The sequence below is a fragment of the Camellia sinensis genome, chromosome 10 (genome assembly GCF_055761805.1).
Source record: "Camellia sinensis isolate YWXY chromosome 10, ASM5576180v1, whole genome shotgun sequence".
Classification (NCBI taxonomy): domain Eukaryota; kingdom Viridiplantae; phylum Streptophyta; class Magnoliopsida; order Ericales; family Theaceae; genus Camellia; species Camellia sinensis.
In genome coordinates, this window is record NC_138970.1 from 24,168,782 (window position 1) to 24,189,157 (window position 20,376).

Here is a 20,376-nt window from a genome sequence, read left to right on the forward strand (position 1 = left end):
TGTCTCTTCGGAAGCAATGATGAAATACTACCTTGCAAAAAGAAAAATAAAGCAAAAGAAAAGAAACATCAATCAGAAAACGAACAGCATCTCGGCTTAGATAAGGACAACACACAGTTGATATCATAAGCTGAACAATCTGTACTCAAACACTAATTTCTGTCCCCAAATTCTTTGTCTCAAAACTGATACATACTCGAACACTGATGTCCTCAGACTGATACCCAGACTTGCAACTGATACATGCATTCCTGCAGAGACATACTCTAACAGCACATAGCAAGCAAGTGAGAGCCAAAACACCCCTATAGTGGGATAGGGTTTCCCTGTCCTATTTTTTTTAGGAACTAGGGTTTCACTACGCACGCATGCGGTTTCAAACAATCCTGCATTTGGGTGAGCAACCTGTCCTAGTTTGGAACAGTCTCTAAGGCTTCCGATATGCACTAGGCCAAATGGTCAAAAAGGGTGCCTCAGCAAGACCACCTAATATACCTCTCGCTCCTAACACTGAGAAGTGAAAGGAGGATCAAACGGTACAGTGGTGATCCAGATCCAAGGTCTGTGTTCCCATTGTGGTAGAGCCCGTAACCGGTCAGCCTTATGGCATACTTTTTCAAGTAAGCCTCCGATAAACCGTTCAGGAATAACAGATGGCAAACACTATGACTTAGACGCACCAATGCAAATGCAATGCAAAGAAACACATAAGTGTAAATCAAACAACATATCATGAGTTCGAGTCAAGTTCTCTAAATCTCCTACAGAGTCGCCAGAAACTGTAGACCCGACTTTCTTCGCGCGCCCCCTCTTTTGGAGAAGGCGCGAATTAGTCTTACTACAGTTCGGACTCCTGTCACGGTTCTGAATCTAATCTCACAAAGTGCAATGTGAGACTGATAAACACCAAAGAGTCCAAATCTAGCAATTCGTTTTGGAAAATCAATTTTGAATGAAAAAACACCAAACATGGACTGCTTTGCCAGATTACAGAGTCGCCACCTAAATATTTTATTTTTGAGAAATTTAAGAAACCCTGACTCGTGCCAAATGCCATGTGTCCGTCATCACCAAAGTTGCCTCGACTCTGGAACTTGGGTACGAGAGGGGAAGGTCATGCAATGAGCACCCCCGCTCACCCGATCAAAGGATCGACCTCTACTAAGCATGATATGTTATTTTATAAACACATGTGTTCTTATTCCAGTTATTAGCTAACTTACTATGTGATGCGCACAACATACAAGTATAGACTCAGTCACAAGAATTAGAACAAAACAACTCATGTTTGTTTTTTAAAATAGTTTGAAAGTGCCACTCGCAAGTGGGCTAAAGCGCGGATTTGCTATCCTCAAGTGGGCTTAAAACATGATTTTGCCATTTCGCAAAGTAGGCTTAAAACTCACAATCGATGAATTGTCCCAATTCAAGCAACGAAACCTTCATCCACATGCATTCAAGCAGTTAAGCACTTAAGCAAATAGCCTCATGGCAAACATGCTATCATGGCAACACTCACACTCATGCAAGGATGCTAAAGCGTAAATACTTACAGTGTACTCCGGGCCAAAACAGAAAACTAGTTCGAAACAATGCATGATCCTAACTATACAGAATGCCTAATGCAACACATGCAAAATGCAACTAAATAGGCTCGGCTATCTAGATGGCATATGAATGCAACAATCGATACATGTATTCAAATAGGAATTGAAATACGATGCAGTTTGAATGATACGCCAAGCCCGGTGCATGCAATACAAATGGATGATGCAAACATGCAATCATAAGGTATGCTAATCAAAACGTGCCCTAAACTAACCATCGAAAGCGGTTAAGTAAAAAGGAAAAAGAAGTGGGGGTTGAAAGACATGCACACACACACACACACTTATTACAACATTACGCCCTCTCGAAGGAGGGTCCGCATAAATAAGCTAAACTACTCTAAGCTAAGCTAAACTAACTAATCAACTAATCTAATTAAGCTAATTAGACTAATTATTACACAACCAAATTGAATAACTGGCAAACTGCTTGCTAATTATTACAACACTTTAACTAATCAACAAAATTGCTAATTAAATTACAAATTCAAATGCTAACTAACAAGTAAAGCTCTACTTGTACTGTCTCAGTTCTGTTGGAAGAAGTTGAACATGCATGCCTCGATTTTTGTCTCAAAAAAGCTCTCCGGATTGCTCTTTAGAGGCTCTGTTTGTAGGGTGTCTTCAAGAACTTTCTGCTGCACCTTACCAAAACAATGCTGGGGAGTGCACCAGTGGCCTGCCGGCCATGAGGAGATGTTGTCGGCCATCTGATGGCCAAGAGTGTGCCTCTGCCGGCCAACAATGAAAGGGTGCCAGACACCAGAACACCAAACTGCAACAGAGCACAAAACAGAGAAAAATTGAGCTTCTTCCAGGGACATGTTTGTACCATGCCACCCCTTATCATCTCAAAACATAAGGAGTGGCACCATTGGGTCCAAAGCCACCAATCAAGCATCTCAATGCATAATGGCCAAGGATCCAACTTGCACAAATTCAATAAATGCAAGACAAACAAGACTCTAGGACCACTACCTTATCATGGATAATCAAAGGCAATGGAGACAAAAGGAATTGGCTCATTTTCATCACTTTGAGTATGAAATGAATCAATCCACCTTGTGTTCAACATAACGTCCGATTGAACACCATGCAACACAAACAACATGCTTATCTTGGCATGTTTTATTTGGTTCAATTCTTGTTTAACATTTTAAGTTACCAAGCCATTCATTAGTTGATTTGTCCAAATGTGAAAGTCGTCTAACGAGAGGAAGGTCAATCAAAAGATGACATAAGACATGAGAGAAGCCATGCCTTTGACTAGTAGAAACTCTCAAAAGAAGGTTAAAGCCATTTAAGCATAAGCCTCAATCCCATGGCTTAAGCACAACTCTAAGACTAACCAAGCCTCAAAACAAATCAAAAGTGAAGAAATAAGAGAGTTGGCAAGATTTTAGTGCTAAAATGGCATGAAACACAAGACTCTAACATGCAAACAACTCAAGCATAACACGTTAAGAAACTTAAGCAGTAAAGCTAGTGAAGAGCTTTACACTAGAACCATGCAACATCAATCCCAAATGGCCAAACTAGCTATAGACAGACCTCAAACATGCCAAAATAATGGTCTAAATGTGTTGAGATAATAGCATGAAAAGCAAGAAAATGATGTGTATGTATTGGCTCACAAACAAGACACAAAGCTCAACTCTCAAAAGCACTTAAAGAGTGAAATATGTGGAAGTGTGACAAAGTTATGAGTACTGAAATCACATGATAAATGACAACATATCATGCAAACATCACAAGTATAGCATGCTAAGGGCCTCAAAACTCAAAACTAGTGAAGCCAACTATACCATAGCTATACAAAGCAAGCTTTAAGGGTCTAAGACCATTCCAAACAGAGTTTAAGCATGTCAAAACAAAGCCAAAAACATGCTGAAATGGAGCTAACACATGCTAGAATAATAGGCTAAAACATCAAGTACATTAAGCTAGTGAGCATGATTACACTACAAGTGTAAGAAGCAAGCAAGAAGTGATGCAACCAGCCAAAAACAGAATTATAACATGTTGAAATAAATCCTAAAACATGCTGAGATCAAGCCATGAGATGGTAGAAACACATGCTCATATGTTAAGCTGACAACACAAGCAAACAAGATACAAGGAGAGGGGATCACCCCTCCTATTTTAAGCCTCAAAACCAACTTTTTACCACTGAAATTCCTCTGAGTTTCAGTGGTTAGAAGGCCAAGCAAAGAATGTTACAAAAGCTTAAAAAAGTGGCTCAAGAGGCTTTACAAGCCAAAAAGCAAAAGAGGGGAACCACCCCCTAACCACACAAGGCTCAAACCAACATTTAAAGACCTTAAAAATAGAACTTTTTAGAGGCTAAAACCAGCTTCAAAGTTGCATACAAAGATGGCAAAGCAATGAACTAGAACAAAGCTTAAAAGATGTAGGTTCTTACCCTTGAAGCATAGCAACTAATCAGCAAACTTCTGAGCCGAAACCATGCCAAAACCACTCCAAGGAGCTCAAACAAGACCCCCAAGATTCTCAACACTAAGGTAGAGGTGTTTGGCTAAGGGTGCTAGTGCAAAGGTGAAAAGAAAACACACTTTCAAGCACAAAATATAGAGAAAGATGATTCTAGAGAGAGAGAGAGAGAGAGAGAGAGAGAGAGAGAGAGAGAGAGAGAGAATTCTAACTCAGCTCAAACTTTGTAACCATTTGCATGCATATAGATGAGCTCTATATATAAGAGATACAAGAAGCCTTCAAACAAATCCAGCCCTCCACGTGCAAGCAGATGAGCTAATCTATGGAAACAGCTGTCAAAATATCTGCAAAAATATCTGTTAAAACATTGGTGGCCGGCAGTGCCTCATTGATGGCCAACATGGCCTATTTATGGCCGGCAGTGCCATACCATAGCCGACAGGCCATTAAGAACATCACTATGCAAAGACCAACACATGGTCCAAATATGAGACAAAATGGAAATAGGGTCTAGAAAGATCAAACCTAGAGCATTCCGTCGCAAAAGTCGAGTACTTGACGAGCGATCAAACTTGTTATTGGATGTACACTGCAAGAACATCCAAGTCTTGAGGACGATCAAAAATGGGTTATCTACAAGTCATTTTTCATCAAATTCAAATTTGATACTAGATTTGAATAACCGTTGGAGTCTAACCCGCTTATTCATCACACAAACAAAAAATTTAAGGATTCAATGGATATAACAAGATAATATGGCATGAACTTATTCAATGATGATCAAACCTGTCTACACAGTTGTTGCAAATGGAGCAATGAGAAGCACGTGGTGAACAATATAGCAAACAAGTATTTTTATGCAGAATGTCATTGATGGCGCCCTTATTAGGAATGTAGATGAAAACAGTGATGTCTTATCAGGACCAAAGATCAATCTTCCACCGCACAAAATGAAACTTGTTTGTTATGTTATTTTTGTTTGGAAAAAGACTTAGACCCCAAGTGGGGATGACTCCTACCACCTCACTGTTTTTTGATTGGTGCAAAATTTAATTTAATTTAATTTTTTTTTTTTTTTTTAGCCTTGCTCTCACAGCCCCCCACGTGGAGGTGGGGTTGTTGGGGGTCTGCAGCAAGGTTCTTTTTGTTTTGGGCGAATTACACGTTTGATTAAAATATTAATTTTATAAAAAGTTATAAATATTTTTTTATTAAAATTTTTTATTTAACAGAATTAATTGATAAAATAAAATTTCTAATTATTCTTTTATATAATAATAAAATTATTGAATTATTAATTGAAATAAAATTTTGATGTTATTAAAAATAGTTAATTAACTTGATGATTTATTTTAAAAATGAATAATTTGTTATGAAATTAAAAACTTCAAGGGATATGATGTAATTTTTAGAATCACAAGAAATAATTTATATTTTAAATTAACCTAATGGGTTGTATTTATCATTTACCCTTTTGTTTTTAAGAAAGTGAAATTGACTCTAAATTTTTTGAACTTTTTTATTAAAAAAATAAAGAAATTTTTAATTATTTTCGAAACAAGTTTTACTCTCTTCTGCCTTTCCCACCACCACCGGCCAATTGTCATTGAGCTCTAGTCACTTCAGGACACTTCGGCCACTACATCTATCTACCCTCCACTGTTTATCACTATCTTTTGTAACTCATCAAATATATTTTATTATTTTTATACCAAACAAGTTTTGTTACGTGTTTTTTGCAAACGGAAAACTTGAAATTGACAATGCTACTAAACGAGGCCTAGCTTATGCGTGTTTAGAATTTTTGTTGTGCATTATCTATAACTATCTGTAAAAGCAGGAAAATCTGTGTCTAACACCAGTGTGCCTAACCCAGTTGAAATGGCCAATTCACCCTCCTTGAAACAGAAGAGGTATGACATTCTTCAATTTCCATTTTTCAGTTGCAGTGAAATCCAATTCTTTCTTCCATTGTCATATGTTTGCTTCATTGAAAATTGTTTTTTAGATATCTGTTTATGAGCTTGGTTTGTGCCTATATTGAATTTAATTTCTTCTTGCTGAAATTAACTGTTCATGAATTTGTGTTTTGGGATGAAGTTCTTATTTTTTTACATTTGTTAAAATTTCTGCCCACCAAGTGTTTGATTCTATGTTCAAGTGAGAGATTCATTAGAAACAATTGGAACATGCTCACCAAGTGTTTGATTATTGCCCACCAAGTGGTTGTAACTTTGTTCCCATTTTGTAAAACGAAATTGGAACATGCTCACGTCTTGTCTTGGACCACAAACGCAACAGATATATTGAAATGTTGGATTGCTCCATTGACTTTAGTCTAAACCCATAATCTGCATAATTTTCCAGAAATCAATGTTAGATTACATTTAGTAGATGGCGTATTCTGAAAATTCTGTTTAAGTCGGTTTTACAATTTGGTGTTTATAATTAAATTCATTTGTTTTTTTTCCTTAAGATATAAATATATATAGTGTGACTAGGACATAGTTAACAACACTAACCCTTTGTAGCATCAGGAAGATGGCCTTCAATTGGTTGCTCAGGCTTGTCCTGAGATTAAGAGAAGGATTTCAATTAGAACTGAAAATAAGTTGAGAAGCTAAAAATTATATGACTAGACAAATGCCAATACCACAACAAACTTCGAAGGTGACTAATTCACAAGTTTGTCTGCATGTGTCAACACACGTGGAGGTACTTTCACGAATATTGTAATGTAAATGACCATACAAACATGAGGTCAGTAAATTTTGACTGGCAACCTATGATACATGTATACTAACAGACATCCAATTTGTAGGCCAATCCGAGTATTTGGGTTGGTCTCTAAATCTAATGTTCATGAACACCTATGGTCAATCTCTAAAGCGAATTTTTGTTTTCCTGGATTCTATTATTTGGTTAGATGTATTATTTGCACTTTATCATGTTGTATGTTGAATATCTTAATCAATTAAACTTCAATTGTCCAATTGATGGACTCTTATTTCTCTCAACAGAATATTTCAATTCAAATAAGCTAATGAAATAGTTCCAAATCCCTGACTGACTTGGAGTTTTAGTCTGCTTGTGAGATGACGGTGGTTTGGATAACTGGAATTTTGAATTAGGGGACATTAGAAATGATTGTTTGTTGATAGTTTTTATTTTTTATATTTTCATTTAAAAATTTACTACTGGTTCTCTATATAATTTATTTTTCTTCTTGTTATTAACATAACCAGTAAACCAGAAATGAAATCTCTTATAATTTATTTTCTGTAATTTATTTTTGTATTCCTTCGCTTTTGTTATTTGTTCTCAAAACAGAGTACTAGAAAAACTAGAATATTTTACTACAAACAAACTCTATTGTGTTGTCTGGGTCTTTCACTTTTTAACCTGGTTCTTAGTAGGTTGAACTGTTTTTATTGGTATAGAAATGGTTGGTCTGATGAAAAGACTGTAACCCTTTTGGATTTAGTACTCAGAACCCTTACTTGGTTAGCAATCTCTGTTTTTTTGCATACCCATTTCTCTAATTCAAGTGAACCAAAGTTCCCAATTTCGTTGAGGGTTTGGTGGGGTTTTTACTTTTCATGTCTTATTATTCTTTCACAAAAAATAGTAACTTTAACCATAAAAATCGTAACTTTTCTTATGGTGTACAAGTGCACATTGTAGCATTCACCCCCCACTCACATTCTTTTTTTTTTCCCATGCTTTTTTGCTTTTCTTTATTTGCAATTCAGCCAATTGGTTGTTCCTGTTGCTACTTGCTGGTTTATGGTTGTTTCCTGTTGATATACGGATATATTTCTGATAAAATGAAAGGGCAATGAAATATCACGGGTCAATAGTTGTGGAGTTGTATGCAAAAAAATAGCAGAAATTCTGGTCTGTAAAAGTTCCAAACGTCCAAAAAGATTTGTGCTTTATTACAATGTTGCTCAAAACATGGACAACAAAATAGAAAGGACCATAGTGTTCTTTAATTTGAACTATGCAATGAATTATTTTTATTTATTGATTGATTTGTTCTTTCATTGGAGGCTTATTATCAAGAAGCTTGTAATTTTCTAACATGCAATGGCAACATATATATGATATTATACTTATCCGGCAATGGTATTACAGCCAACCTTGCAGCCAACTGAACAATGATTTTCCACAAGCATCGGACGATGAAGTGCTTGTAGCATATTCTCATTCAAAGTTTTACATGTTCATGTGGTAGATAATATTTGTTGAGGTATTTTTTCTTGTGAATTTGATTTTTGGTTGTTTGTAGAATTGTAGTGTTCTCCATGGCAATACTGTATTGGTAATTTATGAATATGAAAGTGTTTTGTTAATTTTTATGGCATGTTTTTAAAAATTGGGTATTTGATCTCTCCTCACCTTCTCGTCATCTGAATGTCTCACTGTCAAGCATCTCTCTTGTTATGCATTTTGCTCTGATTTGGTATTTTTTTCATTTGGAATCTCCATGGTCACAATATCCACCCTCATGTTCTTCATTTGATTTGCATTTCCTTCAGATTTTGCTGTGTTTTTGCTCTGATTTTGCATTTTCTTCAGACTTTGGTGCACAGTTCAGAAATGGATTTAGTGACATATATAACGTGAAGCTTAGTGGTTGATGGGAATAGTGAAGATGAGGCTTTGCAAGGATGACACTCTGATTGTCAATGTGCCAATGGTTAAATGTAAATGGAACCCTACTTATCTAATCATTTTTGGTTGTTGAGAAAATTGAGTGAAGATAATGGAACAATAGATGAAAGTATAATACATATTGATTAATTTCTTGTTGCTTTGTTAGATTGTTGATGTTTTTGTTTTGATTTAAGTGGTTTTCATGGGCTCTCATATGTCCTCTTAGTTACTGCTTCAGATTCATTCTTCGTTTATGTTTGCCATTTTGCTCTCTGTTTGTTCACACTTCTACCCCTCTTATTTTCTTCCATTATAGCCACGCAAGATACAACCTGCATCAAGACAGAACAGAGGCCATGCAGCATTTTAGCTAGCATACCCAACTCACCAGGCACCACTAGCAGCAACCATCTTATCTCATTCCACCACCTATGCAAATCCTACACTATCCAGGTACGAAGAACAAATGATAGTCTAATCTCATTCTCTTCTTCACTTAAATAGTATTATTAGGCAAATTCCACACCACCTGTCCTAATTTGTGTTTGGATAACCTTCCAACTGCTTAAACATAACTAATCAAATCTTTTATACATTTTCACTCTCAGTACATCATTATACATTTTTACTCTCACTACATCATTTGTGCCCACGCAAATAACTAATGCTATTTTCCATTTAACTTCGCAGAGAAAACTCGAAGATGGATTTGTTTCCAGTTCCACCTTTGGAAGCAGTGGCAACATAGAGAGAAGGAAAAGAAGAAACATAAAGCAATCCTTCCACCTGGTTAACTCACAGAGTTTCATTTGAAGACAAGGGGACCAATCTATTTGCTAGTTTACAATTTCGTGAAATATGAAATATGGTTATGATTGATAGGATAGAAAAGAAGAAATATTGTATATTTTGCATTGGAGAACTTCTCCACAAAAAAAAAAAACACTGCATCTTTTCCTCATTATTTTCATCTACGATAATGCGACCCTTAGCATGTGGAGGTCCAACTAGTATAGTCAAATGATCGATAAGTGGCAGTCTAATGTGAAAAACATGAATAATTTTAATGAATTTAGAAAATACTTTTTGAGTAGATAAGGCCACCTTTGGTAGTTCCAACTTTAAAGAATGATATAAAGAATGAGAGCTCAAAAAATATAAAGAATGATTTAAACCAGAAACAAAATCCAACACATTTTACTTTTGAGCTGTTGGAAAAAAAAAATAATAATAATAATCTAGATATAAAAGAAAAGATAACAATGTCATATGAGATTATTTGATTAAACCTCCCAACTTTTATCTCAATAAACTATGACATTTCTAGAATGATGGTAATTAGTGAAACAAAAGTCATTGTACAAACCATCGAAGTAACTCTATCTCCAACACTCCAAAGATGAAAATCTTTGTAATATTCTGAATCATTCTTGAGCATCACAATAAATATGAACCCAAGTTAACTGGGAAAAACAAAAAAAAAAAATCCCAAAATTTGGGTCCAAAAGCGGTTAGCTGTCACCATTGAATAAGTTTATTCAGCTTGAGTTGATTTACTATTTCTCTCTTGAAGGTTTAAAGCGCACAAAACATGCAATCAAGCAATAGTTTACTACGGAGAAGAGCAAAGAGAAAGAGAATAAATATATAAATTATTAAAACTTGGACATACCCAATGACTATATCAACTTTTTATGAGAAGAAAGTATGAAACTTTTGTGTCTTTAATCAAATCAGAATTTTCCATTGCCGGTGACAAATCAAGATTATATCACAAGATTGCCAAAAAATATTAAAATTAAAAAAGCAGCCTTAAATTCACTAACTTTATTAGCTCTTCAAGTGTTACAACTCTAAGACCACTGATAGAATAAATTTTTGGCAGCTAAATCAATCCTTAAAGTTATACCAACTTCACATATAAATAAATAAATAAATAAATTATATATGTGAAACCTGCAAAAACCAACCTGATGAACAAAATGAATTGAAATGAAAAGTACCCAAATTGTTCCCAAGTACGAATTAAAACAATCACATAGAATAGAGCGACTTAAGAGAGAGAGAGAGAGAGAGAGAGAGTAACTTGCATTGCTTCCCTTCCAGACTTGATAAACCCTCTTACAGATTACACTCACGTTTCGTGAGATTTATATTTATTATAGTTTCCTCTCCCACTTTTTGAAAATTATATCTCTTTTCTTAAGATTTAAAGTTTTATTACAGATTTCTCTTTTAACAATTTAATTTTTTTAAATATCAATTTTACCCTCATTGGGTAAATTACATTGACACCCCTCACATTTTAAAAATTACAATTCCCTCCCTAAAGTTTAAAGTAGCATTACCAATTGCCCACTCGGTTAGTATTAGTTGGAAAAAAAAATTCATTGAAAAAAATTAATTAATTGGAAAAAAAATTATTTGAAAAAAAAATAAATTGAAAAAATTTTTTATTGAAAAATAATTTTGTTGGTAAAATTTTTAAATTTCTGTTTAAAAACCAACATTAACTCATTTTTTGAATTTACGTTTTTTTCTCAAATTTATAAACTGAGACAACAATTTATAAATCAAAAAAATTATCAAACAAGTTTTTATAACAATTTTTAAAATTTTTATAAATATAAATTGAAAACTGAAAACGAAATAGTTACCAAACATGCCTCAGATGGTAAAAATATCGTAAAATTAACAAATAATTAAATAAGTTATCAATGTAAGAAATAACTTATCAAAAGATTCTTAGGCTATGTATGGTTTGATTTTTAGAAAAAAAAATTAAAAATTAAAAATTAATTTGGTTAAGAAATAAAAAATAAAAAATAATTATCATTTAAAGGTAAAAAATAATTATCATTTTAACTTTTGGACATGTTATATACATACGTATGACTGTTTCAATTTAATTTGTAAAAAATTATTTCTAGCCACTTGAAAGATAAAAATTATATAAAAATGATAATTATTTTTTATTTTTTATTTCTTAACAAAATTAATTTTTAATTTTAAAAAAAAAAATTAAAAATCAAACCATACATAACCTAAGAATCTTTTGATAAGTCATTTCTTACGTTGGTAACTTATTTAATTATTTGTTAATTTTACGACATTTTTACTATCTGAAACCTGTTTAGTAACCATTTTATTTTCAGTTTTTAATTTATATTTACAAAAATTTAAAAAACTGTCATAAAAACTTGTTTGATAATTTTTTTTGGTTTATAAATAGTTGTCTCAATTTGTAAATTTGAGGAAAAAACGTAAATTCAAAAAATGAGTTTACGTTGGTTTTTAAACAGAAATTTAAAAATTTTACTAACAAATTGTTTTTTCAATTAATTTTTTTTTTCAATGAATTTTTTTTTGGGCAAATTACAAACACCCCCTCGAGGTTTGGTGAAAATACATATTCCTCCCTGAGGTTTGAGAAATTACATCCCGTCCCTGAGATTTATATTTTCATAACAAATTGCCCCCTGAGGTTTTTATTTTCATACAGATTCCCTCCTAATTTTCCCTAATTTGTTATAAAAATTTGACCTTCAGGGAATAATTTGTAATTTCTCAAACCTCAGGGGAGAATCTGTATTTTTACCAAACCTCTAGGGGGTGTTTGTAATTTGCCCTTTTTTTTCTAACTAATACTAACCGAGGGGACAATTGGTAATACTACTTTAAACCTTAGGGAGGGAATTGTAATTTCTGAAATATGAGAGGTGTCAATGTAATTTATCCAGTGAGGGCAAAATTGGTATTTAAAAAAAATTAAATTGTTAAAGGGGGAATCTGTAATGAAACTTTAAACCTCAGGGAGGAAGATGTAATTTTCAAAAGGTAAGGGAGAGAACTGTAATAAATATAAACCTTAGGGAGTCTCAGTGTAATTTACCCTTATTTTAATTAATTAATTAGATACTTTTTTTAATGCCTAAATTACCTATTTTACAAATTTATTTATTTAGATGTTAATAATCTCTGGGCCAGCCTCACATCACATGATAACTATAATGCCCGGTGACCAAAATTTGGAATCAAATATCATCTCTGACTCTTTTTAATGGATTCAGGTTTTTGTTGTGTATTCTCTGTAATGTGTCTCGAAATGAAAATAATGTCATTTTATGAGAAAAGAGGTTGATTGTGAATTTTTTTTTTTTTTATTTTAAGTTTTGCCTTAAAATAATCTTGTTTTTAACCTTACGGGCTGCACTGTAAACAATGATACTATAAGTGTGTGTTTGTTTAGACGGACTGAACAAAGAGAGATTGTAATTCACCGGACTATTAGTCCTGAGATACATTATTTCTGGATTATTTGATTGGACTGAATTTATATCCTATGTTTGTTTAGTCATGGAATTAGATATCTAAATTGAACTATTTTATTAAATCTTATGTTTGTTTGGGATATTATAGAAAATGATAAATGATCAAAATATTACTTTGTCCTTTTTGAATTATTTACTAAATAATAGGAATATTAAATTTGAATTATAAATTTTATTTTATTTTTTTACTACAATTTTTAAAAAATTAAATAAATAGAATACTAATAAAAATTACATAAATTAATTTTAATTTGTAGTTGAGATTTTTAAATTTTATTTTACTTTACTAAGTATAATTAATACCATATCATTAAAATAAATAATTTAATAAATAAATTTTATTAAGTATAAATAAATTTATTAAGTATAAATAATTTAATAGGTATAATAGTATAAATAATTTAATAAAAAATTAAATATAAATAATTTATTAAATAAAATTTATTTTTAAAAAAATATTAAATGGAAGAGGGTCAAAAATGTAATTTACTACATAATCTCATGGGATGATTTATCCTATGGATTGTGTCTCACCTCACCTCTCCCGTGGGATAGAACAATCCCATAGATTTGGGATTCATAGTCCGGTATAAAAAATTTCAATCAAACAACGGACTATTAGTCCAGATGGACTTATTAATCCTATTTTATACTTGAATCCTTCCAAACAAACACCCACTAAAGGGATCCAAACTTTGTTTTATGTTTGTTGCTTTGTAATAACTCTGATACACTAGCATATAAACTAGTTGAGTTAAGTAATAATTTTTTGGGGGTAAGGCAGTTGGTCCAATAGGTTATGTAATTAGGGCAATGGTAGAGGGCCACAATTTTTGTGGCTCAAATGGCTCAAAACTGCCAAAACGACGTCGTTTTGAGCACAAAGCATGCCAAAATGACGTCGTTTTGGCAATTTTGAGCCATTTGAGCCACACAAATTGTAGCTCTCAAACATTATTCATGTAATTATTCTTGGGGATAGTAAGAAGATTAAAGGTTTACAGATTGAGTCATTAATAAGTTACTTAAATTTATTTAAAATTAAAAAAATTATTTTGTTTGATTTTTAACTTTTTAAAAATCTTTCATAATTTTTTTTTTCATATTTTAGTCAAAAAAATTTATTTTTAGATGTACCTAAAATAAAATATTTATAAAGAAATCTAGAAAAAAGAAGCAAATGAGAATATGATTAAAATATGAAAAAAAAAGTTTACTTAAGAAGTTAAGATTAAAAATATATATAAAAAAACAATTTTTGAGTTTGCAAATCAAATAGTGAATTTTTAAAATGTGTTCAACATTAACTAACACATTGATTTATTTAACTCTTCAAGTCAATTTTAAATATTTTTAGTCAAAGTAGTTAGATTTTTTATGACAGATAACTGAGTCGTTAAGTAGTAAATCGTTTAAGTTTAACTTAAAAATTTAATAAATGTTAAATTTATTTTGTTTATTTACATAACGAGACAATCTTAAATAAGTTTTTAACAAATTAAATACAAATCGAACTTGAATTCGAGTAGCCCTACGCTTATCTCACCTATACCAAAAAAATAAAATACATATTAGTGTATTTTATCATTTCAATGCATAAAGTTATAACTCATTATTAAAATTCAAAATCAACAATCTATTAGTCAATTTAAAATTTAAAATTTAAAATTTAAAATTTAAAATTTCTCTTAATTATTTATAACCGTTGATTATAACCTCAATAGAGAGGATCAAATCAATTTTATCTAACCATATTATTATATAATAAGGAAATATTGGGGCATTGTTGTATTTTACACCAAACATATAGCTAAGCACATTTCAAGTTTATTTGAATTTTTGTCTTTAGGCGGTTTTTTATTATATTATTATTTGTTATGCCATCTAACTGGGAAGAAAAAGTCTATATAGGAACTATTTGTATAAATTTTTAATTAATTAATTAATTTTTTAAAAGAAGATAATTTTTTATTATAAGAGAAATGAAGATTGGGCAATTGGCCTGCAATGTAGTTGAAGAGCGTGGACATTGAAGTTGTCATCAATAGACAGCATGTACCTGGCTGCACAAATTATTTGATTGGATTGTATTTGTTTGAACTTGATTTTATATTGATAGGTAAGATCGATTATAGAGAAAATGATAGTGTTAAATTTTATCATTAAAATAATTAAATTTAAGATAAAAAATTTGTGCAAAATTTAAAAAAAAAACTTGATCTATTATCATTCATTTTAACATTTAGGGGACTAGATTCTGGAATGAGTCATAAATTTAAATATTTTGAATTCGACTCTCACTAATGTATCTCAAATTTAACTAATATCATTGTTGTTTGTAAGTGATTGCAACTATTTAGAATTTATCATCTTTAATAAATAAATAAATAAAATCTTGGCAAACATTAGTGGTCCCTAGAATCCACAACAAGAAATTGAAAATGAAACCTGTTTGTTATGTTATTTTTAATTTTAAGAATGTGAAATTGATTATAAAATTTTGAAAATTTATATTAAAAATGAATTTATTTATTTTCAGAATAAGTTTTTACTCTCTCCTCCATCTCCCACCATCGCCGGCCAACCCGTCATCAAGCTCCCGCCACTTCCAATGACCCTCCAACTAACCCATGATCTCCGACGACGCTTCAATCACCACATCTGTCCATCCTTCACTGCTAATCACCATTTTTTGCAACTCGTCAAACATGTTTTCTTTCTTTTTCTTTTAATTTATTTTCAAAATAATTTTATATACATGTTTTTTGTAAACAAAAAATTTGTATCTGACAGCGCTACCAAATGAGACCTAGCTTATGCATGTTTAGAATTTTCTTTACGCATTATATAGTCAAATGATTGATAACTGGCAACCTAATGCGATTAACATGAATAATTTAAATGAATTTAGAAAACACTGTTAAGGCCACGTTTGGTAGTTCCAACTTTCGCTTGTTGGCATACCAAACAAACACTATGGACACCAAGTAAGCAATCTATCCCTCCCGCCACTTTCTTTACATCTCAAAGCATTTGAACTAGGTTCATCAAATTTCCACCAACTATTTTTTACTTAAATTTGATTAAATTATTAAAAGATAAAGGTTTGGAGATTTTTTTTTTTTTTTTTTTTTCACCTGAATTGGTTAAATGATAGATTTTCGTGATAGGTTAAGTATTTTTAAAAAGATTTGATAAAAATTTTGATTCTCATCATTGGTTGGAATGAGCTTTATCAAATCAAATTTTGGAACCAAATTGTGAACAAATCTGATGAAGAAAATAAAAAAGAAAAAGTGAAAAGATCACAAAGACATTAAACAAACTTGTGCTTTGTTTGGGAAGCCAAAGGTTGGACTTTTTTGGCTAAAATAGTCACAAAAAATAAAATAAGTTTTTTAACCACACAAAACAAAATATCACATTCAACTTATAATCATTACATTTTTTTTCTCACAAAAAAGCTAAAAAGCCAAAAGCCCTTTCCAAACGAGATTTTTTAGCCTCAAGTTAAAATAGTCAAAAAAGTCAAAAAGTCAATCCACTTCCCAAACGAACCATTATGGGAACGATTATGGTGCACCTAATAACTAAAGAACAAAATTGTATAATTTTATACTTTCTGAGATGTAACTTTAAAAAAAAAAAAAAAAAATCATAACCAAACAACACAAGAGTTGTTTGGAATGTTCTAAATAAGTGTACTTTTTGACTTTTTATGAAATATGGGTTGGGTATGAGTTAGATTTGAAGCGATGTGATAGAGAGATAATATGACTTAAATAGGATAGTAACTTTTTGACTTTTTTAGAGGATGACAAACCATGCCTTATTTTGGATGGACTCTTATAAGCAAGGTTTAAAAATGCGGTGTTACGTAACGGTTTCGGTCGTTACGTAACGGTTTCAGCGGTAGACACCACGCGTTACCCCCAATTTTGCGGTGCGATTGAAATTCACAGGTGTATCGGCCGTTACGGCCGACGTAGCGGTTGTAACGGTGGCGTAACGGCCCGTTACACCCGTTACAGGGCTTTTTTCGCTGATTATTTTCAAAAAAAACAAAAGAAAAGGCTGTAGAAGATGTGGTACACACCTTTATTATGATTGAGTTTTTTTCTTTTGTCTTTACAGCACATGAACCACTTCGAGGTGAGATTCCATCACAAATTTTCAGATCTGAAATACGGATGAGTGAGAAATAGAGAGAGAAAAGAGAGAAGAGGGAAGAGGGAGGAAATGAACCTGTGTTGAATCTTCAAGCTGCCTCTGTTCTGTGTTCTGCTTTGTGTTCAAGACAAAGTGCTGCCTCTTTGTGTTGAAGACGAAGTGCTACCTCTGATCTGTTTTCTTTCTTCTATTATTTTGTTTGTTCAGCTTGCTGGAGAAGATACACAACATTTGTTGACCTTGGAAAGGTATAGCATTTGTTTTTATTTTGTGTGCACCGTGGTCTCCAACTGGCATTTGTTTTTTATTTTATTAATTTTTTTTTTAACAATGATTTTCAGATTTTAAATTTTGTAAAGCTTACAAAATTTATGTGATATATTTAGTAATTTTAATTTAAATATATATATATATATATATAGAGCTATGCATTTATTTTTAGTATTTTATATATAATAATTAGTGATTGATTTTTTTTTATAATATCTAAAAATCATAACACCTATAATTATATTAATACATTTTATATAATGTGTTGTGACAACAATGTTGAAGTCACTATTTTTTTTTTTTTTAAATATCTTTTCAAAAGAAAAAAAAAATCAATACCTCAAAAAAAATTCTTTATAATTTATTTTTTAATTTTTATATGATTATACTAGCATGTAAACTCCAAATGTATAAATAGTGTTTGTATTTTTTTTTATAATCATTTCATTTAATATTTAATTATAAATATTTTTTATTTTGTTATTACAACACTGTTAAAGAATCAATTTTATTTTAAAAATATCTTTTAAAAAAAATCAATACCTCAAAAAAAATTCTTTATAATTCATTTTTTAATTTTTATATGATTACATTAGCATTTAAAATCGAAATATATAAATAGTGGTTGCATTTTTTTATAACTATTTTATTTAGTATTTAATTTGAAATATTTTTTTTAAAAAATTTTGTTATTGTAATATGTTGTGACAACAATTTTGATAGCACAAATTTATTTATTCTTTTTAAAAATGTCTTTCTATAAAATAAAAAAAAACAAAAAAAAAAAATAGCTCAAACAATGCCATGAAAAATGTCTTTATTCCTAATTACATTAGCATGTAAAATCCAAATGTATAAATAATGGTTGAATTTTTTTTATAATCATTTCATTTAACATTTAATTATAAATATTTTTTTATTTTGTTATTGTAATGTGTTGTGATAACAAATTTTTTTTTTAATGACAATTTGTTGTGACAACAATTTTTATGGCAAAATTTTCTTTTTTTAAAAATATATTTCCTATTGGATGGGGTGAAGGTAGTAGCAATCAAACTCAACAATCTGATTCACAAAATGCACCACGTCACTCATTTTGGTAGGGTGAAGGTAGCAGCAACAATTAAGCTCAACAATTTGAATCTCAAGATGCACCAAGTCACTCATTTTGGTGGTGACATTATGTAATTTTAGTAGTAACATTATGTAAAATGTACTCTCTGTTATTTGTGATTTATGCTATGATGTTATGTACTTTGTCAAGTCCTTCTATTAAGGATGTATACTTTTTTAAAACTATTTGAGTTAAAATGTACATATGCTTCCACAAGTATAATAATTAAAAATAATTTTATACATCTAAGTCCAATAAAAGAAAATTTTGCCACAAGTGTAATATGGATTTATGACATATAAAGTCATTAATTATTGAAATAAAATGTAAAAAAATTCATTTTCTACTGATTTAAAAATATGAAATATATTGGATCATACTTAAAAATTATGAAAAATTTATCAAAATTTATTTTAAAACCCAATAAATATTATTCTTAAAAAAAAATATGCGTATCGGTAAATTTTTTACAAATTGTGCAAAAAATAAAAAAATTCACAGTTCCGGTAATCGCAACTGTTACGCTGCGGCCTTTATAGCCCACAACCGCAACCGCGCCACCACCACTGTTACGGCGACCGCAACTGCAACCGCAACCGCAACCGCTTTTCAGAACCTTGCTTATAAGTGTCTTTTGGCCTTCTTCAATGATACTTTCTACTGTCTCAAAAAAAAAAAAAAAACGACAACACATGAGGTATATAACCAAAATCTCACGAGTTACACTAAAATAAGATCATAACTAAAGAAGAAAATTAGCCATAACTAAAAGAAAAAAATGACATAACTTAGATATACATACGATAAGGAGGTGTATAATAGAATACAACACATGAGGTATAATTAAGATTTCATGAGTCATAACTAAAATAAGATCATAATTAAAGAAAAAAAAATTGATTATAACTAAAAAAAAAAAAATTACATAACTGATATGCATATGGTAAGAGGTGCGTATAATAAAATTTCCCTAAGATTTTTAAACGGTGTTTGGAATTTGCTTATTTGGTGTCTTTTTTTATTTTCATCTTTAATGAATTTTTTTAAAAATTTCAAAAAATTTAAACTTATAAATTCAGCTCGACAACACAAACTATAAAATTAAAAATTTTGAAAAAAAGTCCCCCAAAAAAATAAAAATAAGTCAAAAATAGTGAACTTCTTAGGCTTATTTTAACTCTTTAAATTTTTTTAAAAAAACTTTTTAGATTAGTCTACACAAGAAAGTAAAAATATTTTGACATAATTTTGAAAAAGTCACCAAAAACCCAAAAAAAAAAGAAAAAGAAAAAGAAAAAAAACTAGAAAACAAGGCGACTTTTTAAGCTGCCGTTTGGCAAGTGAGTTGGAAGTAAAAAAGTACAAAAAAAAAAAAAAAACTAAGCTAAATAGGTTAATAAGATAAAATATCATATTCGAACTATAATCATTTCATTTTTTTTTCACAAAAAAATTAAAAAAAATAAAATAAGTCAGAAAATTTCTTCCCAAAACATACATGGTAGACGAAGAAATTCTGCAAGCATGAAAAGCCTGGGCAAGATAACAGAAATAAAAATAATAATAATAATAATAATAATAAATTTAAATTTAAACTTAAAAAAAAAAAAAAATCTGATGGCCTATCGATCCACATAATGCCTCTAAATTAGCTAAAAAAGAGTAAACAAATGGAAATCGTCCCTCAAAGAAGGATGAAACTAGGAAGCAAACTTGACGAAAAAAAGAAAAAGAAAAAGAAAAAGTGAAAGATTGGTCACAAAGACATAAA

General features: G+C 30.9%; 1 long non-coding RNA gene across 3 annotated transcripts; it reads left to right on the forward strand.

Moving 5' to 3' along the window:
• Window positions 1–5,432: 5,432 nt before the first annotated feature.
• LOC145801026 (uncharacterized) lies at window positions 5,433–9,905 on the forward strand. Of its 3 annotated transcripts, XR_014341837.1 has the most exons (5): window positions 5,454–5,974; window positions 8,199–8,313; window positions 8,643–8,770; window positions 9,037–9,173; window positions 9,411–9,905. It is a non-coding gene; the product is annotated as an uncharacterized LOC145801026 (long non-coding RNA). The 3 variants fall into 3 exon arrangements; XR_014341836.1 differs by having other exon boundaries at window positions 5,433–5,974; window positions 8,199–8,770; XR_014341838.1 differs by having other exon boundaries at window positions 5,440–5,974; window positions 8,199–8,763.
• The last annotated feature ends 10,471 nt before the right edge of the window (window positions 9,906–20,376 follow it).